At 38.7% G+C, this 19,238-nt stretch overlaps 1 long non-coding RNA gene across 1 annotated transcript in view; it reads left to right on the top strand.

Annotated features, from left to right (window-relative positions):
- LOC146396169 (uncharacterized) overlaps positions 1 to 18,784 on the top strand; it is a 31,917-nt gene extending 13,133 nt beyond the window's left edge. Inside the window, exon 4 of the long non-coding RNA XR_014829622.1 lies at positions 15,743 to 18,784. This is a non-coding gene — a long non-coding RNA (uncharacterized LOC146396169). The remainder of the gene's footprint in view (positions 1 to 15,742) is intronic.
- Positions 18,785 to 19,238: the final 454 nt, after the last annotated feature.

Genomic DNA, 19,238 nt, shown 5'->3' with positions numbered 1-19,238 from the left:
TAAGATCTCTCATGCAGAGTCATTTGTTTTACTTTTCTTTTGTCTATTGCTTTCTATTTTTAAAAATATTGATTTTTAGAAACTTTAAAAAATAGGTATTTAAATTTTTCTGACACAGTCTTGAAACTAGTTTGTTTCCAGGTTGTCATTTATCCTTCAAACTGGCTTGTGGAGCTATTTTGCTATGTAGAAATTTTAGTTTTATGCAATTAAAAGTACTGATGTTTTCTTTCATGGATGCTTACTTTGTTTTTGATTTTTGATATTATGAGCAAGTCTTTTTTTCCAGGATTATAAAGATATTTTCCTGCTATTTTTAAATTTTTAAAGGTTTTTTTTGATGTAATTATTTTTTAAAAAAAATTGTATTGGAGTATAGTTGACTTAAAATGTTATGATAGTTTCAGGTATACAGAAAAGTGAACCTCACATATATATATATATATATATATATGCATATACATACATATATATATATATCTCCATTCTTTTTTTCCATACATATTATTACAGAATATTGAATCGATTTTCCTGTGTTATGCAGTAATCCTTTTAGTCATCTGTTTTATATATAATAGTCTATTAATATTATTAATATAATAGTGTGTCTATTAATTCCATCCCCATAATTTATCCCTCCACTCTATGGTTTCCCCTTTGGTAAACATAAGTTTGATTTCAAAATCTGTGAGTTTGTTTCTGTTTTATAAATAAGCTCTTTTGTATGATTTTTATTAGATTCCACATATAAGTGATATCATATGATATTTGTCTTTTTCTGTCCGATTCACTAATTCTCTAGGTCCATCCATGTTGCTGCAAATGGCGTTATTTTATTCTTTTTTATGGATGAGTAATATTCCATTACATATATGTACTGCATCTTCTTTATCCATTCCTGTGGTGCTGGACATTAGGTTGCTTCCATGTCTCGGCTATTTTTTTTTTGTTTTGTTTTTTGTTTTTTGGTCTTTTTAGGGCCGCACCCTCGGTGTATGGAGGTTCCTAGGCTAGGGGTCTAATTGGAGCTATAGCTGCTGGCCTATGCCACAGCCACAGCAATGCCAGATCCGAGCAGTGTCTGTGATCTACACCACAGCTCACAGCAACGCCAGATCCTTAACCCACTGAGCGAGGCAGGCCAGGGATCGAACCCGCAACTGCATGGTTCCCTCATTCGTTTCAGCTGCGCCGCAACGGGAACTCCCTGTCTTGGCTATTTTAAATAATGCTACAATAAACATCGAGGTGCATGTATATTTTTGAATTATGGTTTTCTCTGGATATGTGCCCAAGAGTGGGATTGCTAGGTCATATGGTATTTCTATATTTAGCTTTTTAAGGAATTTCCATACTACTCTCCATAGTGGTTGTACCAATTTATATTCCTACCAACAATGTAGGAGGGTTTCCTATTCTCCACACCCTTTCCAAAATTCATTGTTTGCCGACTTTTGATGATGGCCGTTCTGACTGGTTTGAGGTGATATACCTCATGGAAGTTTTAATTTGTATAATTAGTGATGTTCGCATCTTTTCTTGTGCTTTTTTTTTTGTCATATGTCTGTCTTATTTGTAAGGTTTCACTTTTTAATGCCTTGATTTCTAATTCATTTGGAATTTAAAACATTTTTTTTAATTAATTTAATTTTTGGCTGCACTGCAACATGTGGAAATTCTTGGGCCAGGGATAAAACTCATGCCATGGCAGCAACTTGGGCTGTTGCAGTGATAATTTTGAATACTTAACCTGCTTCACCACAAGAGAATTCCTGAATTTGTTTTGTTTTAAAGAGAGACATGTGATCTAGTTTTACCTGGTTTTCAAAATTACTGGTGAGTTGTTACAAAATCAATTATTCACTAATCCATGTTTTCTCTATTGATTTGGTTAAATTACCACATTCTCTTCATTGTTGAATCAGTCCTGCCTTCGTGCCATGTTGTTTTATTTACTGCTCCTAAGCAATACATTTCAGTATCTAATAGCGTGAAACTCTGATGGCACTTTACTAAGCCTTCATGTGACAGAGTTAATTCAGAAATTCATTTATTATTCTTCTTCTAGTGCTCCCCTCTTTGCCTTTCCCTCCTTTTACCAGCAATCCAGCCCTCATCCCAAGTAACTCCTGCTCACCCTCAGACATTGAGTCTATTTATTTATTTCACCAAACTTCCAAAATAAATCTGGTTCTTCAGCCAGACTATTAATTTGGAAATTTGACTGTTTTGGTTGCATGAACATCCAAATTGGCTTGATTGCCCTGTAATCTGAGGATAGTTCACCATCATCTGCAAGCATCCTGTTTTGTGGGTACCACAAAGTAAACAGTATCTTTTGATACCTGCAAAGAAGGGTTGACTATTATAAACTTCATTGGCCCATTGGCCTATTCAGTTGAATTCTCTGTAACAGACTTTTGTGTCAGTTTTGTGTTGTTTCACTGTCTTTCTGGTAGCCTTCAAATAAATCGGAAGTTGAGGGTTGTTTTTTCACTGACTGTTTAATGACATTGGCTGTCTTTATGCCCTTCATCACCTCAAAGTATTGTTCTGATTCTTCAGAGAGATTTTTACATTCCCATTTAAAAAAATTTCTTCTTTTCTTCAATCCATGAAGACTTCTATCTATCAGTATGAAGACCCTGAAAGTTCAATGACTATGGCCCTTGAAATTAGAACTCAGAAAAGGATAGGAAGTGGTTTTGCAGCCAGCTTCTATGCCTCACTGTTCATGAGTAGAGTGATGTTATGTGCAGTTCTTATATAGGCCTTTTCTTTATATAGATGAGGAGAGGTTGTCAATTACAATGAAAGTTGTACAGGTAGTGCTTATACCTTAGTTAGGCTAGTAGGACTTTTATCTAGAGCAAAAGGCTAGGAGTAATCATGGAGGGATAGTCAAAGGGCCGGAGCTGGTACCTGAAGACAGGCATTCAGTTCCTAGCTCCATGGCTTAGAGACTGTGTGCACAATTAACTTCTCCAAACCCCTGATTCCTCATCTGTGAAAAGACGTGATAATAGAGACTTACCTCGTGGAGTTGACATAAGTATAAAATAGCACATGTGGATATGAGCTATAGGATAAGATGCTGTAAGAAATCCTGAGTATTGAGGTTAAGTTTCTAGCTTCATCTCGGCTTGGAAGTGTTCATATTAATTGAAGGCAAAGTAAATAATGTGGTTTTATCTCATTTGAGATGCCATAGGTTGTAAAATACGTCATGATTTTATGTACCAGGAGGGAAAGATGCTCCCAATTTCAAAAATCAAGTATAAGACAAAATTTAATTCTTGAGATGATAAAATATGAAACAACTCTGTGTCTTAGAATGAATGAAATATAGTAAGTAAGGAAAATATTAAAGATTTGGATCCACTGGGAAGAAGGTCAGTCTGAATTAGTGATAAATCATAACATATAGAATCTTTAAAGAAGGGATGTGGTTTGTAATTGTCAAACTGTAATAATTGAGATAGATTAAGAGGTCACTAAACTAATTGCCATAGTGAATAGCTCATTGATTTAGAATTGGCATGTTTTACTGGAGTCAGAATATGATCACTGCTTGGGCCCATTATAAATCTGGTCCTCTGACCCTGTTGGACCCTGAGCTGGTCCTCTGATTGATATTCAGTATAACCAGTATAACTGAATACAATATCAGTACAGTATAACTGTTGTAAATTATATATGAAAGTTGTTAAGAGAGTAAATTCTTTTTTTTTTTTTTTTTTTCTTTTTGCTATTTCTTGGGCCGCTCCCGCGGCATATGGAGGTTCCCAGGCGAGGGGTCCAATCGGAGCTGTAGCTGCCGGCCTACACCACAGCCACAGCAACGCGGGATCCGAGCCGCGTCTGCAACCTACACTACAGCTCATGGCAACGCCGGATCGTTAACCCACTGAGCAAGGGCAGGGACCGAACCCGCAACCTCATGGTTCCTAGTCGGATTCGTTAACCACTGCACCACGACGGGAACTCCAAGAGAGTAAATTCTAAAAGTTCTCATCATGAGATCGTTTTTAAAATTTATTTTGTATCTATATGAAATGATGGATGCTTACTAAGCTTATTGTGATAATCATTTCATAATGTATGTAAGCCAAATTATTATCCTTTATACCTTAAACTTATACAGTGCTGGGTGTCAGTTAATATCTCAACAAAACTGGGAGAAAATAAATAAATAGAATAAGATGTGTCTGGTTTGTTCTGAGATTAAAATTACATCTGGTTTACTTTCAGATTTTTTTTTTTATCTACTCTCTTCCCTCAACTTTTTCTACTGGCTTTTTAAATTTTGCTTACAATTTTCCAAATTAAAAAAAAAAATCCTCATAGTCTGTTACTATTTAGAGGCACTGTAGTCAAGTGGATAAAAGCATGAGCTATAGAATTACAGTGTTTAAGTTCAATTCCCAGTTCATCTACTTAACAGATGGATACATTGGGCAAATTACTTCCCACATCTGTTCAATTGTTTTCATTTGGGCCATAATAGTCATACTTGCTTCAAAGAGTCGTTGAAGAATTGAGTTAATTCTTCACCTAGGATATTTCCTGGCACATAGTAAGTGCTGAATAAGTTTATCTATTATTATTATTATTATCCCTCAATTATCCAGTATGTTTCCTCTTTTTTATTCTTATCGCACCATCAACAAAAAAAGTTATTTTTTGAAACCATTGTGTTGGACTGACGGAAAGTTTTCCACTTCTGGTTTTGCTATATTTTCTTTCTTGTTACATCCTTTCATACCACTTCTTCTGGTGAAACTTCAGAAGGGAGAGGCCAATAGGAATCAAAATATTACATGTTCCTCGAATCTAGTTTATCTCAGTTTCACCTCTGATAGCTAAGACTATCTTTTTTTTTTTTTTTTTTTTTTTTTTAATAGCCACACACATGGAACATGGGAACTGTCAGGCCAGGGATTGAATCTGAGGCACAGCTGCAGCAAACACTGGTCTCTTTTAACTCACTGCACTGGGCTGGGGATCAAACCCACACCTCTGCAGCAAACTGAGCTGATGCAGTCGGATTCTTAACCTACCTCACCAAGGTGAAAACTCCAACCAAGACTATCTTTAACTGTTTATTTCTACCCGGGGCAGTGATTTTTCTACAACGTTTACAATGGTTGCAAAATTGATCCTTGTGTTTTTTAGCTATCAAGTCTCAATAGTTATATTTACAGAAAATTACATAAAGACATGCAAACATATTTCTGAACATTCCACTTTACCAACTCAAAAAACAGCTGAACATAAGTAGCAAACATCTCTTTGTATAAGTGTACACATTTTATTTCCTTTAATAGACTGTTCACTAGTATTCTCACTGTTTTCTATTTTCTCACTCTTGATGCCTTAACATTCTCCAGTATTTTCTTTGGGAAAGCAAGTTACATGATTTGAGTACAACTCAAAGCTCAAACTTGGTAACAGGAGTTTCCATTATGGCTCAGGGGTTAATGAAATACAAGATTGCGGGTTCGATCCCTGGCCTCGCTCATTGGGTTAAGGATCCGGCATTGCCATGAGCTATGGTGGAAATCGCAGAAGCAGCTTGGATCCAGCATTGGTGTGGCTCTGGTGTAGGCCAGCAGCTACAGATCTGATTCAACCCCTAGCCTGGGAACCTGCATATGCCACAGTTGAGGCCCTAAAAAGACAAAACAAACAAACAAACAAACAAAAAAAAAAAAAAAAAACCACCCAAAACAAAAAACAAAACAAACTTGGGAACAATAACATTATAACTGCTAAAAATTGGCTCTCATTATAAAACATGTAGATGGCTTTATTTACCCAAGAAGCAGTCTAAACCCTTGAAGTAATGGTTAACTGTACAGAGAAGACATAGGAAAGGAAAAGGCAAATTACAGCCCAGCTGCTCAGTCTGGCCCACCATTTGTTTTTTGTAAATAAATTTTATTGGAACACAGAAATATGCATTCATTTACGTATTGTCTGTGGTTGCTTTTGCCTTATAGCAGCAGAGTTGAGTAGTTGTGGAAGATACTAAATGGCCCACAAATCCTAAAATATTTGTAATATGTCCCTTTACAGAAAAAAAAAAAATCGTAGTGCCTGACATAGAGTATTAAAGAAATATTGCTTTTTACCCTAAATCTATATCTATAATATATATATACATACGTATGTATTGCCTTGGATTAGTGACCTAAATATCTGCCTTTTATAGGAAATGACTTAGTTTTTGTGTGTTGCCTATTGATGAAACAAAGATAAAAGACGTTAACTCTTAGAAGTTAAAATTGAGAATCCTGAGGTTGTCTCGCAAAGATCAGGAGAGTTATGTTTATCCTGAGGTTAAGTGAGAGCCATATCAGATGGAAGGTCTGGGGAGGAAAGGTTGAAGTTTTGAGAAATTGTTAAACTCTTTTGCTCTGTTGCTATCTTCTGTAATATTATTTAGGGAAAAAATATTTTGTATTTGTTAGGTCAAAAGTGATGCATCTTGCATATCTCCTTTTATTATAGAACTGGCCGAAGTTAAAAATTTATGTATTTTCCCAATGCACAAGCCACAATTACTGATTTTAATTTGCCTAAAAATATTCTGGAAGACGTATGAGTCATGATGTACAAGAGCATGAGATTTTTTGACATCCTGGTCTAAAGCAATCATGGTATCTGTCTTACTGTTCACCTTTAGAGATGTGGCTCATTAATTCATTCAAAAGTATTTACTGAATAACGACTCTGTTCCAGCACCCTATTCCATGTACTTCAGATTCAACAACAAAACAAACAACCAAAGCAGGCCATTCTCCCTTTAGGGAGCTCACAATCTTGTAAATTACATAGCATTTTAGAGAAAGATAGGAATGAAGGAGAGAAGTAAGGCAAAGGAGGGGGATGAGTGCTACTGGAAAGAAAGGGTAAGATCAACCAGACAGAGAAGATAGAAGTGAGAAAGTGAGTTATCCATTCCAGTCAGTGCAAAAAGACCCCAAGAAAAGGGCATGCCAGGCATACTCTATGAATAGCAAGGAGACAACCACGGCTGGGGCCGAACTATTAAAGGCAAAAAGAATAGTCCATGAGTTAGTGATGTGATGGAGAGCAGTTCTGATGATATAGGACTGTAAGTACTTTGGATTTCCAGGTAGATGAGATGGAAAGACAATGGACAATTCCAAGCAGAGGACTGCCCTGTTCTGATCTTCATATTGAAAGGATTGCTCTGACTGGTTGGCTTATGGGTGAGGTGACGATGTTAAGAAGGTATCTCAATAATTCAGGTGAGAGATGATGTGGATTGGGCTTTGTGGTATCAGTGAAAAGTGGTCAGATTCGAGGTGTATTTGGAGGATAGTGCCAACAGGACTACTGAGGAATTGGATGTGAGAGAGAGAAAATAAACCAAGGGAGATCTGAAAATTAAAACCACAGCAGCTGGGAGCATGTGATTCCTCCTACCAGAGATGAGAAGACTCCTGTTCTAAGAAAGAAGAGAAGTTAAATTTTGGTCATAATGAGTTTTCAGTGTCTGTTAGATATTGAGCACCCAGCTGACTCTGGATGAGTGAAGAATGAGAGGATAATAGGAATAAGTGCCGAGACCTGGGAAATTCCAGCGTCTAGTAGCCAGGGAGGTGAGAATAGAGACAGAGAAGGAGGGATTAATCAGGTGACAGGAACATGGGGAAAGCCAAGAGGAGGAAGGGCTGGTAGGGAAGAAAGAGCGTATCAAGTATAGTTGACAAGTCAAGCCAGTGAAAGGCGTCACAGGTGACCTTAACAGGAACCCTTTGGTGGGGTGAAGGGAGCAAAAGCTAATGAGAGGGTTCAAGGGAAAATAGGGCATGAGGAATTGTACAAGACAAGTACAGATAACTCTGTGAACGAACTTTTTTAGAAATAGGAAAGATGGGATAGTAACTGGAGGGGAAACTCATGTTAATATCCAGAAAGTTTTGTTATTTTTTTAGGATGGGAAGAATAATAGCACGCTTTATGTAGATGGAATGATCCAGGACAGAGGGGAAAACCGGCGAAGCAGAAAAGAGTGGATAGTTACCAGAACAGCATCCTTGAGGAGGCAAGAGAGGATGAAAAATGGTGCACACATAGAAAACGTTGATCTTAGAAGTGCACACAATTTGGAGAAAGTGGAGGGCAGGCAGAGCGTAAGAGTCAGAGGCTGACAGGTGGATAAAAGTAATGGTGGACGTTCTGCTCTGATTGTTGCTGTTTTTCGTTAACATAGGAAGCAACGTCATCAGATAAGAGTAAAGACAGAAACGAAGTGTGGAATTTCCTAGGAGTCACTCGATGGGGTGGGAGGAGGGATAGAGTAGCAGAATCTAGAATATTTGTCTTGTAGCAAGAAGGGCCCCCTGAGGAGAGTGGTCATAAATTTAAATTGTTATTAGACTTTTTAAACTGTATTAGCTCTTCTGATACAGGCTAGAATTGAGTTGTGAGGTTTGGTCTTCAGTGGGTTGAGCTTTTTGCCAAAAGAGTGAAATGACAGTAACATGAATGTGAGTAATATGAAAGAGTGTTCAAGGTATATTCAAGGGAGAAACGAGGTTCTTGCAAGAGCCAGGGCGTTATAGTTAAAGCCAAGTCAGCGTGTGGGATTCTTGGACTGGATTATAGATGTGCTATCGTTTTTGGTAATAATGAGGCCAAATTTGAGCAAGGACCAGAATCACAGGGAGGGCTTGTTAAACAGAAATTGCTGGACCCTACCTCATACTTTCTGATGCATTAGGTCTGAAGTGAGGTCTGAGAATGTTCTTTTCTAGCAAGTACCCAAGTGATAGTGAGGCTCAACTCTGAGAACCAGGTCGGGTCTAGGGGCGTGGGAAGTAAGTAGCTGAGATAGATGGAAGAATATGACCATCGAAATACACCGGGTTCAAAAGTGGAAGAAGCTGGGGAATTCTTGTGACTCAGCGGGTTAAGAACCCGACATAATGTTTGTGGTGATATGGGTTTGACCCCTGGCCTTTCTCATTAGGTCAAGGATCCAGCATTGCTGTGGCTGAGGCATAGGCCTCAGCTGCTCCGATTTGACCCCTAGCCTGGGAATGTCCATATTCTGCAGTGTGGCCATAAAAAGAGAGAGAGAGAGAGAGAAAAAAGGGACAAAACAAGCATGTAAGAAGCCAGAATGTTGGAGGTCTTACCTCGTTGGAGACAGGGAAAGGCAACGAGAGGAACAGTAGGTCCAGGGGCTAAAGTCATTCAGAAATGATGGCTGTCAGAGGGAGGGGCAGTGGGTGAGAAAGTTTGACAACATGAGATTAAAATGTGGATATTTTCATCAAGGAAGGGGGCCCGCAGGATCCCACGGATGGTTGTATATCCTGTACTCTCTGGGGAGTGCTGTACACATGGCAGTTCCTGGGAAGGAACATAGTCTGTGAATTTCATTGAGACCCAGGTAGAAACATCTTCGATTCCAAGCCCATAGCTACGCAATCTGTACGTATGACCTAATTAACTCTGCCCTAAAAGGAAAATGCTTTGGCCTGCTTAAAATTGTGGTGTATTTGGCTCTCCATGGAGGTAATCAATGAAGGAGAAAACCCACAGTCAACCCCCCCAAACGCCCCCACAGACCCTCTTTGCTCAAATGGGAATTAGTTCTTCTGATATCTAAGGTCATTAAAGGTGGGTTCTTAAGTTTCAAAGAATATCACAAATCCCTCCCAATGAAGATTAGACAGAAACAAACAATGCACTTTTGAATTTTAAAAATCTGCCTAATAATCCTGTAAGGCAGGAGGGTCATCTCATTTTACAGTCTGAAGAAACAGCAGCTCATGAGTATCAAATCTGCTTCCTCTCCATGGCTGCCTTCTTTTTTTTGTTTGTTTGTTTTTTTTTTTTGTTTTTACTTCTAACCTTCTCTATTTTTCCTCTCCTTTTTTTTTTTTTTTTTTTTTTTTTTTTGTTGTTGTTGTTGTATACCACCCATTAAAATGGATTTATCAATGCCCAAATTTTACTGATGTTCAGTGTGGTTCTGATGGAGGTTAAGAGAAGTCTAGGGAGCAGAAAGGATGCACCTGGTCCATCCCTTTCGTGAAGTTAAATGCATCCTGTGTGGGTCCATTTGCCCTAGTGAAGTGACTCCTGTCTGCTGGAAGGCAGATCTCTTGGAAGTATATAAGCAGTATTTGATGACAGCCCAGAATTGGCAAGTAAAATGGGATTTTAATTTTCATAATTTAAAAAAACTGCCTTTACACTGTAAATCAACTGTAACGGAAAAAATAAAAATCGTAAAATAAAAAAATAAATAAAAATCCTGCCCTTACTTTCAAGCTTATTGTATAGTAGTACTACCGCCACTAAGACAAAGGAACTAGTTTACAATGTGAGTTTAAACTGGCTGGTGGGGACCATCGCTCCCTCAAAACATGGTGCAGGGCATTAAATTTCAAATGGCCATGAAAATTTATATTAATGTCTTGTTTCCTCAGATAAGCTGAAATTAAGAAAATTATTTGAGGAGTTCCTGTTGTGGCTCTGCGACTTAAGAACCTGACCAGTATCCATGAGGATGTGGGTTTGATTCCTGACCTCACTCAGTGGGTTAAGGATCCAGCATAGCTGTGAGCTGTGGTGAAGGTCACAGACGCGGCTCGGATCCCATGTTATTGGGGCTGTGGTGTAGGCTGGCAGCTGTGTCTCTGATTCGACCCCTAGCCTGAGAAATTCTATAGGCCATGGGTGTGGCCCTAAAAAGAAAAAAAGAAAAAAAAATTATCTGAGCGTGAAGAAAACATGGGGCTAAAATTAAGTTTGGAGAAGGTTTTTGTTTTAGAGTGTCCCTTTGTGTTTGAATTTGTCTCTTGTTTTTTTATGTGTTTGGATTTTTGCTGTTCTTGCTATTGTATTTGAGGTCTTAGTGTCTTTGCTAATTAATTTAATACCTGCTTTAGTTCTGGGTTGGTTTTGATAGCTTATTTATCTCCTCATAATGGGTCATATTTTTCCCTTTATTTATGTGCCTGGTAACTTTTTTTTTTTTTTTTTTTGGCTTTTAGGCCACATCTGCATATGGAATTTCTCAGGCTAGGGGTCTAATCATCAGAGCTACAGCTGCCTGCCCACACCACAGCCATAGCAACGCCAGATCCGAGCCCCATCTGCGAACTACACCACAGCTCATGGGAATGCCAGATCCTTAACCCACTGAGTGAGTCCCAGGATGGAACTTGTGTCCTCCTGGGTGATAGTCGGATTTGTTTCCGCTGAGCCACAATGGGAACGCCATGCCTGGTAACTTATGATTAAATGCCAGACATTGTGATTTTTGTCTTGTAGGTGTTAGTTATTTTTGTATTCCTTTAAATATTCTAGAGATTTGTTCTGGGATGGAGTTAAGTTACTTGGAAACAGTTGGATACTTTTTGACTTGCTTAAGATTTGTTAGGAGAAATTGGAGCAATGATTGCTCAAGGCCTAATTATTGTGCACAACTGAGGCAAGACCCTTACTGCGTTCTCTGCAATTCCCCATACATCACGAAGTTTCTAGTGTGGCTGGTGGGAAAAGGTACTATTATCAGCTCTCTGTGAGAGAGAACTGTACCCTCTAATCCTTTTGGTCAGTTCTCTCTCTAGCCAGGGTGGTTTTCTTACGTGCATGTACTTAGCAGTATTCTGTTGAGTATTTGAGGGAGAACCTCTGTGGAACCCCAGGGCTTTTCTCCCTGCAGCTCTCTCCTTTTCTAGCCCTCCGTGCAGAGCTGTGCAGGTCTCCCCAAATTCTCAGTTCTTTCTTAACTCAGGGAGTTCCCTGGGCTCTACACGGTGTCTGAAGTTCCCTTCCTTATGTTTAAACTGGAGGCAGTAGGCTTGGGGTAATTGTAGAGCTCATTTGTTTCTCATCTCTATTTTGCAAACCATAGTTTCACATATTTAGTTAAAAAATGTTGTCTTAGGCAAGGGGGTAAATACAGTCCCTTTAGTATTCCATCTTGAATTCTTTTTTTTTTTTCACAGTTTCTGTGTATCTGCTGAAATTCTCCATTGGTACATATATGTGTAATACCCTTTCTACTAGATCCTTTACAATTTTTATTATATGTATTTTATTTTATTAATTTTTGTTATAGTTGAGTTACAATGTTTCTTCAGTCTCTGTTGTACAGCAAAGTGATCCAATCACACACAGTTTCCTGTGAGGTACATACAGTAGGACCCCATTGCCCACCCATTCCAAATGTAACAGTTTGATTTGATTTCTTTCAAATTTGGATAATTATAATATCTAGTTGTCTCTGAGTCTGTTGCTATTTTGCCACTTCTTATTATGATCTATCTTTCATTGATTCTTTGTGTGCTTCAGAATTTTTGATTTTATGCTAAACATTTTGTACACAGTAACAGTAGAGTTTGAAAGAAATTATGTTTTTCTCTAGAAAAGGACATGCCCCTGCAGTGGGATTTGGGGCCTGAGTCTGTCTGATCTGCAGCTGACCCTAGTCTAGGCATCATTGAAGTTTTTTTTTTTTTTTTAAGGGCTGCACCCGAGGCATATGGAAGTTCCCAGGCTAGAGGTCTAATTGGAGCTACATCTGCTGGCCTACACCACAGCCACATCAATGCAGGATCTGAGCAGCATCTGTGGTCTATACCACAGCTCATGGCAGCACCGGATCCTTAATCCAATGAGTGAGGCCAGGGATCAAACCTGCATCCTCATGGATACTAGTCGGATTTGCTTCTGCTGTGCCATAATGGGAATTCCATAAAGCTTTTGATTCAATTTAGTACTTGCCTCAAATATTTTGAACATAGTATCAGAACTTTCCCTTCTGTAGAGATTTGGGTTTGCGTAATGGTAAGATTCCTTTTTGGCTTTATAGTAGCCTACCAGATTTTCGAACTGCATCTGAACAGATATATTTTCATCCAGAATATACCAGAGAGATTCATCTTAGCTCTCTTACCTTGCCCCTGAATTTTGAGTCCTTTAGTACCGGATGCTGAAGAATCATAGGAAAAGATTTCATGCGGCTAAAATCTTGCTCTGTAGCTGAGGCTCTTTGGGATTCCAACCTGCCCTGCTGACCCACACATGGTTGCTATAACTTTGTTGACATTTTAGTTGCTTTCTCTAAACTGCCACAAATGGTGGATTGCTTTATTGCTTGTCTATCAGGATTGAGAACAGCTATTGTTCTCTTTCCTCCTGTAAAATGCTGACGACTTTCTGGAAATTAGTTCTCTTTCATTTCTTTGCATCATCATCACTAATGCGTTCAGGATTCTATGATTTTATAACTCTTAGGACTTGTTTTGGTTATCAGGGTAAGAAAAATGATCTCTTGCAACTTTCTATGTCCTCATACAAAGCAGAACTCTTCCTTTGATCTGCTCATTCTTTTTTTTTTTTTTCCGTCTTTTTAGGGCTGCACCCTAAAAAGGGCCACATATGGAGGTTCCCAGGCTAGGGGTCGAATCAGATCTGTAGTCCCTGGCCTATACCACAGCCACAACAACAGGGGATCCAAGCTGCATCTGGGACCTACACCACAGCTCATGGCAATGCCAGATCCTTATCCCACTGAGCAAGGCCAGGGATGGAACCTGTGTCCTCATGGATATGAGTCAGCTTCATTTCCATAGAGCCACAATGGGAGTTCCCTGATCTGCTTCTTACGAGTATAAATTTGAGTGATGTTTTAAGGTACAAAACCCCGCATTCACTCACATGGGGCTTGCTTTTATTCTCCTACATTTTAAATAGGCTGTTCATTTGTAACTGTATTAGCATAAATAATTAATTAACATGGATGTATTATTTCATAAAAATTAATAACCTGAAAAATTATATACTACTTTGCTAATGTTGTTTATGCTGAAAGGGGAGAGAAGATAATATATTATTTATATAGTGATGCACCAAACCCTCACACTGCAAAGTCGTTTAAAGAGGTAGTTGTCTTCCCTCTCTATCGTAGGAAAATTCTGAGTTAAAGCTGTATTAATTGCACATTTGTAAAAGTGAAAGAGGAGGAAGAACAAAGTTACTTAAGATGGCACAGGGATATTTTTGAAATCCCTATATTTAAACTCATTTTATGAAAGAATTGAAACTGTCATTTTAAATTCTGGCAGAATTTGCGAATTGATTAAGGTTGTATTTACTGTAGCCAAAGATAACATTTATATAAAATGACAAGAATCTTCTCCATAGCAAGTAAGTTATTATTTTCTCTATAGAGTTTAGAAGTAAGAAAGTGAAAACATCAGGAAATAAGGCAATGGATGTTTTACTTAGAGGAGTCAAAAAGGCCAGAAGATTATTGTCAAAAGGCTCTTTAAAGTCTCTCTTAAATAAGCACAGGGATATCTTTCAATTATGAGACCCATTACCACACACACACACAAAAAAAAGGTGGAAAAAATGAATAAAATTGAAACACTTAAATTACTTGGCTTTTGGAATTCCCATTGTGCCTCAGCAGAAATGAATCTGACTAGCATCCATGAGGACACAGATTCGAGCCCTGGCCTTGCTCAGTGGATTAAGGATCCAGTTTTGCTGTGAGCTGCAGTGTAGGTCACAGATGCGGCTCAGATCTGGTGTTGCTGTGGCTGTCATGTAGGCTGGTGGTTACAGCTCCAATTTGACCCCTAGCCTGGGAACTTCCATATGCTGCAGTGGCCTTAAAAAGACCAAAAAAAAAAAAAAAAAAATTTGGCTGTTAGCTGAAACTTCCTTAAATAAAGTATGTTTTATTTGGTCATGGCAGAAATCACCTTTGTGTAAGAAGACTGTGTATTCTTACCTACTGTTATAAGAGCCTCAGTGGGAGTGGTACGCATCCCAGCCCAGTGAGTAGAGTTTTGTCATTGACCTGCTTAAAGCTAATGAAGTGTGAATAGCAGTCAAAGTGATTCTATATGAGTCGAAACTCCAGGATCCATTGTTTAATTCTCCACTGCTCTTTCTCTTTGCCCCAGATTAGCACAATGGCTACTGGGGGCATCTGCTCACTGAATTGTCTTTTAGAAACATAGCACCTGAAATTTTGAGTATAATTTATTTTATATTTATTTATTTACTTTTTATTAGGGCTGCACTTGAGGCACATGGAAGTTCCCAGGCTAGCGGTCTAATAGGAGCTGCCGCTGCTGGACTATGCCACAGTTGCAGCAAGGCCAGATCTGAGCTGTGTCTGTGACCTACACCACAGCTCCTGGTAATGCAGGATCCTTAACCCACTGAGTGAGGCCAGGGATCCAGCCTGCATGCTCTTGGATACTAGTCAGGTTCGTAACCTGCTGAGCCACAACAGGGACTTAGTGTTTGAGTGTAATTTAAATATTTAGAAATTATGGTTGGTGACATTCTTTTATAATTGTAATATACATGTGGAAACTGATAATGAGTTGACATTTATTTGGTGAAATCATGCTATTGTTTTCGGGCAAAGTCTAAGGGTTTGTTTTTTTTTAAATAAGAAGACCCCAAAAATACAGTGCCTTGAAAAGAGAGAAGTTTTTCATTTCTCAGGTAACCATCAGGCCAATCTAGCCTGCTGGGGAAGCTATGTTCCCTGAAGTCATCAAGGGACTTGGTTTTCACCCCTATTATTCTTCCACCAACTGGGTCACAGTTCTTTTCTGGAGGATGACGTTTGGACATTAACTTATCTGCATTTATGGTTCATGATGAGCGGAAGGAGAAGAGTTCTGGGGCACACCATTTAAATTTTTTTTTTTTTTCCTAGGGCCACTCCAGGCTAGGGGTCGAATTGGAGCTGCAGCTGTGGGCCTACACCGCAGGCTGAGCAAGGCCAGGGATCCAACGTATGTCCTCATGGATACTAGTCTGGTTTGCTACCGCTGAGCCATGATGGCATCTCCCATTTCCTCTTAAATAAACAACTTGGAATTGTGCACAGATGATTTTCACCCATATTCCACTGCACAGGAGGCTAAAACGTAGTCTCCAGCAGGTTGCTCATGATTCCAGCCAAAACTAAAAGCAGAAACACTATGAGGAAACTATGAGGAAGAAGAGAGCTGATAAAGGAAGGCAGAAATCTTCGTTTCTTTAAAGCTGGAAATCTAGAGCATTAGGCCTCCTTACACATTGTATTTTTCAGAGTTTTTTAGTCAAAAGAGAGTCTAGAAGCAGTTACACTTAGGCTCCTGAGAGAGATAAATATCTACCTTAATCTTTATCTTTTTGAGAACAGAGAATTTAGAGCTCCTCCTGGTTGTCTGCTTTGTTATCCTGAGACACTAAATCATGAAGTTCTTTGCAATGCTTGACAGATAGACAATGCCCAATTTAAAACAATATTCAATGAATGTATAATATATTTATTAGCCTTTTAGGACAGTGCTTGTTAGAACATATTCAGTAATGTTTGTTGAATATGGAGTGAGTAGGTGATTAAGTAAATTCTCCCTTACTAGGTGTGAATAGGCTTCCCATTGATAAAGGTGAACTGAACATGTGGATTTATTTCTTCCGTCTCCAGAGACTGAATAGAAATGATAGTAAAGCAATACAAATCAAGTACAATCCTAGGAAAAATATAGCCTGGGCAGACGTAAGCACATAAGATATTTCAAATGTTTCCTTGAAGGATGAAATGTAGAAAAACCATGGATTTAGCACGCTCAGAAAAAGATGAAGGCAACAAGATTTTCAGGTCTCAGAGGCTGCAGGGAATGATGAGGTGTGGGCATGTGAAGGGGGTTGAAAACGGAGGGGCTAATTTAAAGTCTTGTATTTAGGCCCATCAGGGTTATACATCTCTTTCTCCCTTTATCTTCCAAGAGAAAAATCAGTTATTTTTTTCTAACTATACAACCCACTGCCCTAAACTGATGTTTTTGGTAAAGAAATTGAATCAACGCCTCAGCTTTAGGGTCTGTGGTGTGGAGTGAAATTGATGCCCCAGAGCAAAGCTTCCACACCTTGTGGTCTGGGCTATCAGAACAGCCACTAGCCTCGAATAGGCAAAGAGCATGCACGTCCAAGAGCCCCACCACACAGAGGGAAAGACATACAGATACCATCATGTGAATGAGGCCACTTTTAATATGGCTCTTAGGAATGGCTAAAGATAGAGAAGCAGCTATATTATCTTTTTCAATGGATTGAATTGTGTGTCCAACCCCTCCCCCCACCAAATTCATATGTGGAAGCACTAACTCAATGTGACTATATCTGGAGATAGCCCCTTTAGGAGGCAAAGGGGGACCCTAATCTGAGACTCCTGTGGCCTTACAAGAAAAGGAAGATCTCTCTCTCAATCATGTGAGGACCCAGAAAGGAGACAGCCATGTGCAAACCAAGGAGAGAATGCTCATCAGAACCTAACCATGCAGGTACCCCGATATTGGACATCGAGCTTCCAGAACTGTGAGAAAATAAATCTCTGTTTTGGAAGCCTCCTGGTCAATGATGTTTGGTCATGGCTGACTGATGTACCTTTCATTAGAAGCCCTTCTTTGCTATTTGATGTTTAATAATTTGTAGATGTCTACATTGCTTTGAAAATCCATGACAAAATAATAACAACCAAAGCAACAACAAGAAATAAACAAGACCTTTCAGCTCGTATAGAGTGGATCGATCTGTTTGCTTTTTTTTATGGTTGAAGAAAACTCCCAAAGAACAAAAGGATTTGCCTAGGGTCATTTTGAAATAGAGCCTGTTTACAACTACAATTTTTGTTTTTTTTTTTAAATTCTGAGTCTGTATATTCTGTAATATACTCCCATGTACTAATTCGAATATTTTGAGTAGATTCAAAACTTCTACCACATTCTGATTTAAGGTTGCCTGGTTATAGGTGTTCCCATCGTGGCTCAGCAGAAACGAATCTGATTAGTATCCATGAGAACGCAGGTTGGATCCTTGGCTTCACTCAGTGGGTTAAGGATCTGGAGTTGCCATGAGCTATGGTGTTGGTCGCAGACAAGGCTCAGATGCTACATTGCTGTGGCTGTGGTGTAGGCCAGTGGCTACAGCTCCATTTTGACCCCTAGCCTGGGAACTTCCATATACCATGAGTGTGGCCCTGAAAAAACCCAAACTAAGACAAAACAAAACAAAAAGATTGCCTGGTTATAAACAGTGGCTTCAGAATATTTTGATAGCTCAAAAGGAAAATTATCTGTATGGATTGCTCACACAAGGAAAATAATATGAGATATCTATAACATAACAAACATTCCAAAGACTTTAGACATAGATGAGCATTTTCACATGAATATTTTTGAGAAATCACCTTGTTCAATGAAAAATTATAAAAAAAGTTGGAATTGTGGCTATTCTATATATTATCTGTGTGAAAGTGGCACTCATTAAACTCTTCGGAGTCTCAGTTTCTTCATCTGTAACATGAGGACAAGGCTTGATACCCTACAAGGATGAATTAGGTGATGGATTATTTTTGTTGTGGTGCCTCATACTATTGGCTCTTTGATAGCTGACCTTAATTTTCTTCCTGCTCTGACAAATAGTTTCATTCCCTTCATTCCCTTCCTAGATGTACTGAAGAGGACTGAGAAAAATCGATGGAAATTTTTAGAATATTTTAATTATTCAGCCCTCCTGGTATTTCTTTAATTGGTCCCAGATGCTATTTGCTAATTCTTGAATTCAGTATAGATTCTTTGTAAAAGAAATGAATTAAACACTACCTAAAAGTTGTGAGTTTTTTTTCTAGTGTTGGTTTAGAGGACTCAGTTCCCCTATTTTATATTACAAAAAAGAATCCTATAATGTGAATAAAGATACTGTAACATAAGCATGAAAATATCGAGCAGAAAATGTTTTGTGTCCAAATGTATATGAGTCACTATTAATTATTGGTTAGCTTAGAGTAACAGCTGGTCAGCCAAGCATCTCCAATTGTCATTGAAAACGATCATAGTTTTTCTCCCTTTGTCACTTTTACATCTCTTGTTAGAGGAGTTGCTGACACAACAGGACATGCTGATGTCCCAAGCAAACTAACTTTTCAGAACCACGGATCCCAGGGAGATGCAAAATTGATTGCTTTCTCTGCAATACCTATTTTCTCTGAGCATGTAGCCAATTGTGCTTTTCAGTGTTTGTTGGTTGTGCCAACCTCCTTGAGCCAAACAATTTCCTGATTTAAAATCTCATGTGAGGAACCTCCATACTGTTTTCCATAGTGGTTGTACCAATAGACCATGATGGAAGCTAAGAAAGGGAATATGTGTGTGTGTGTGTGTGTG

Source organism: Sus scrofa, chromosome 15, assembly GCF_054392235.1.
Source record: "Sus scrofa isolate SSC_HxYL_T2T_F1_AM1 chromosome 15, Sscrofa_HxYL_maternal_Yorkshire_Landrace_v2.0, whole genome shotgun sequence".
NCBI classification, from domain to species: domain Eukaryota; kingdom Metazoa; phylum Chordata; class Mammalia; order Artiodactyla; family Suidae; genus Sus; species Sus scrofa.
This window is presented reverse-complemented; position numbering and strand designations above follow the sequence as displayed.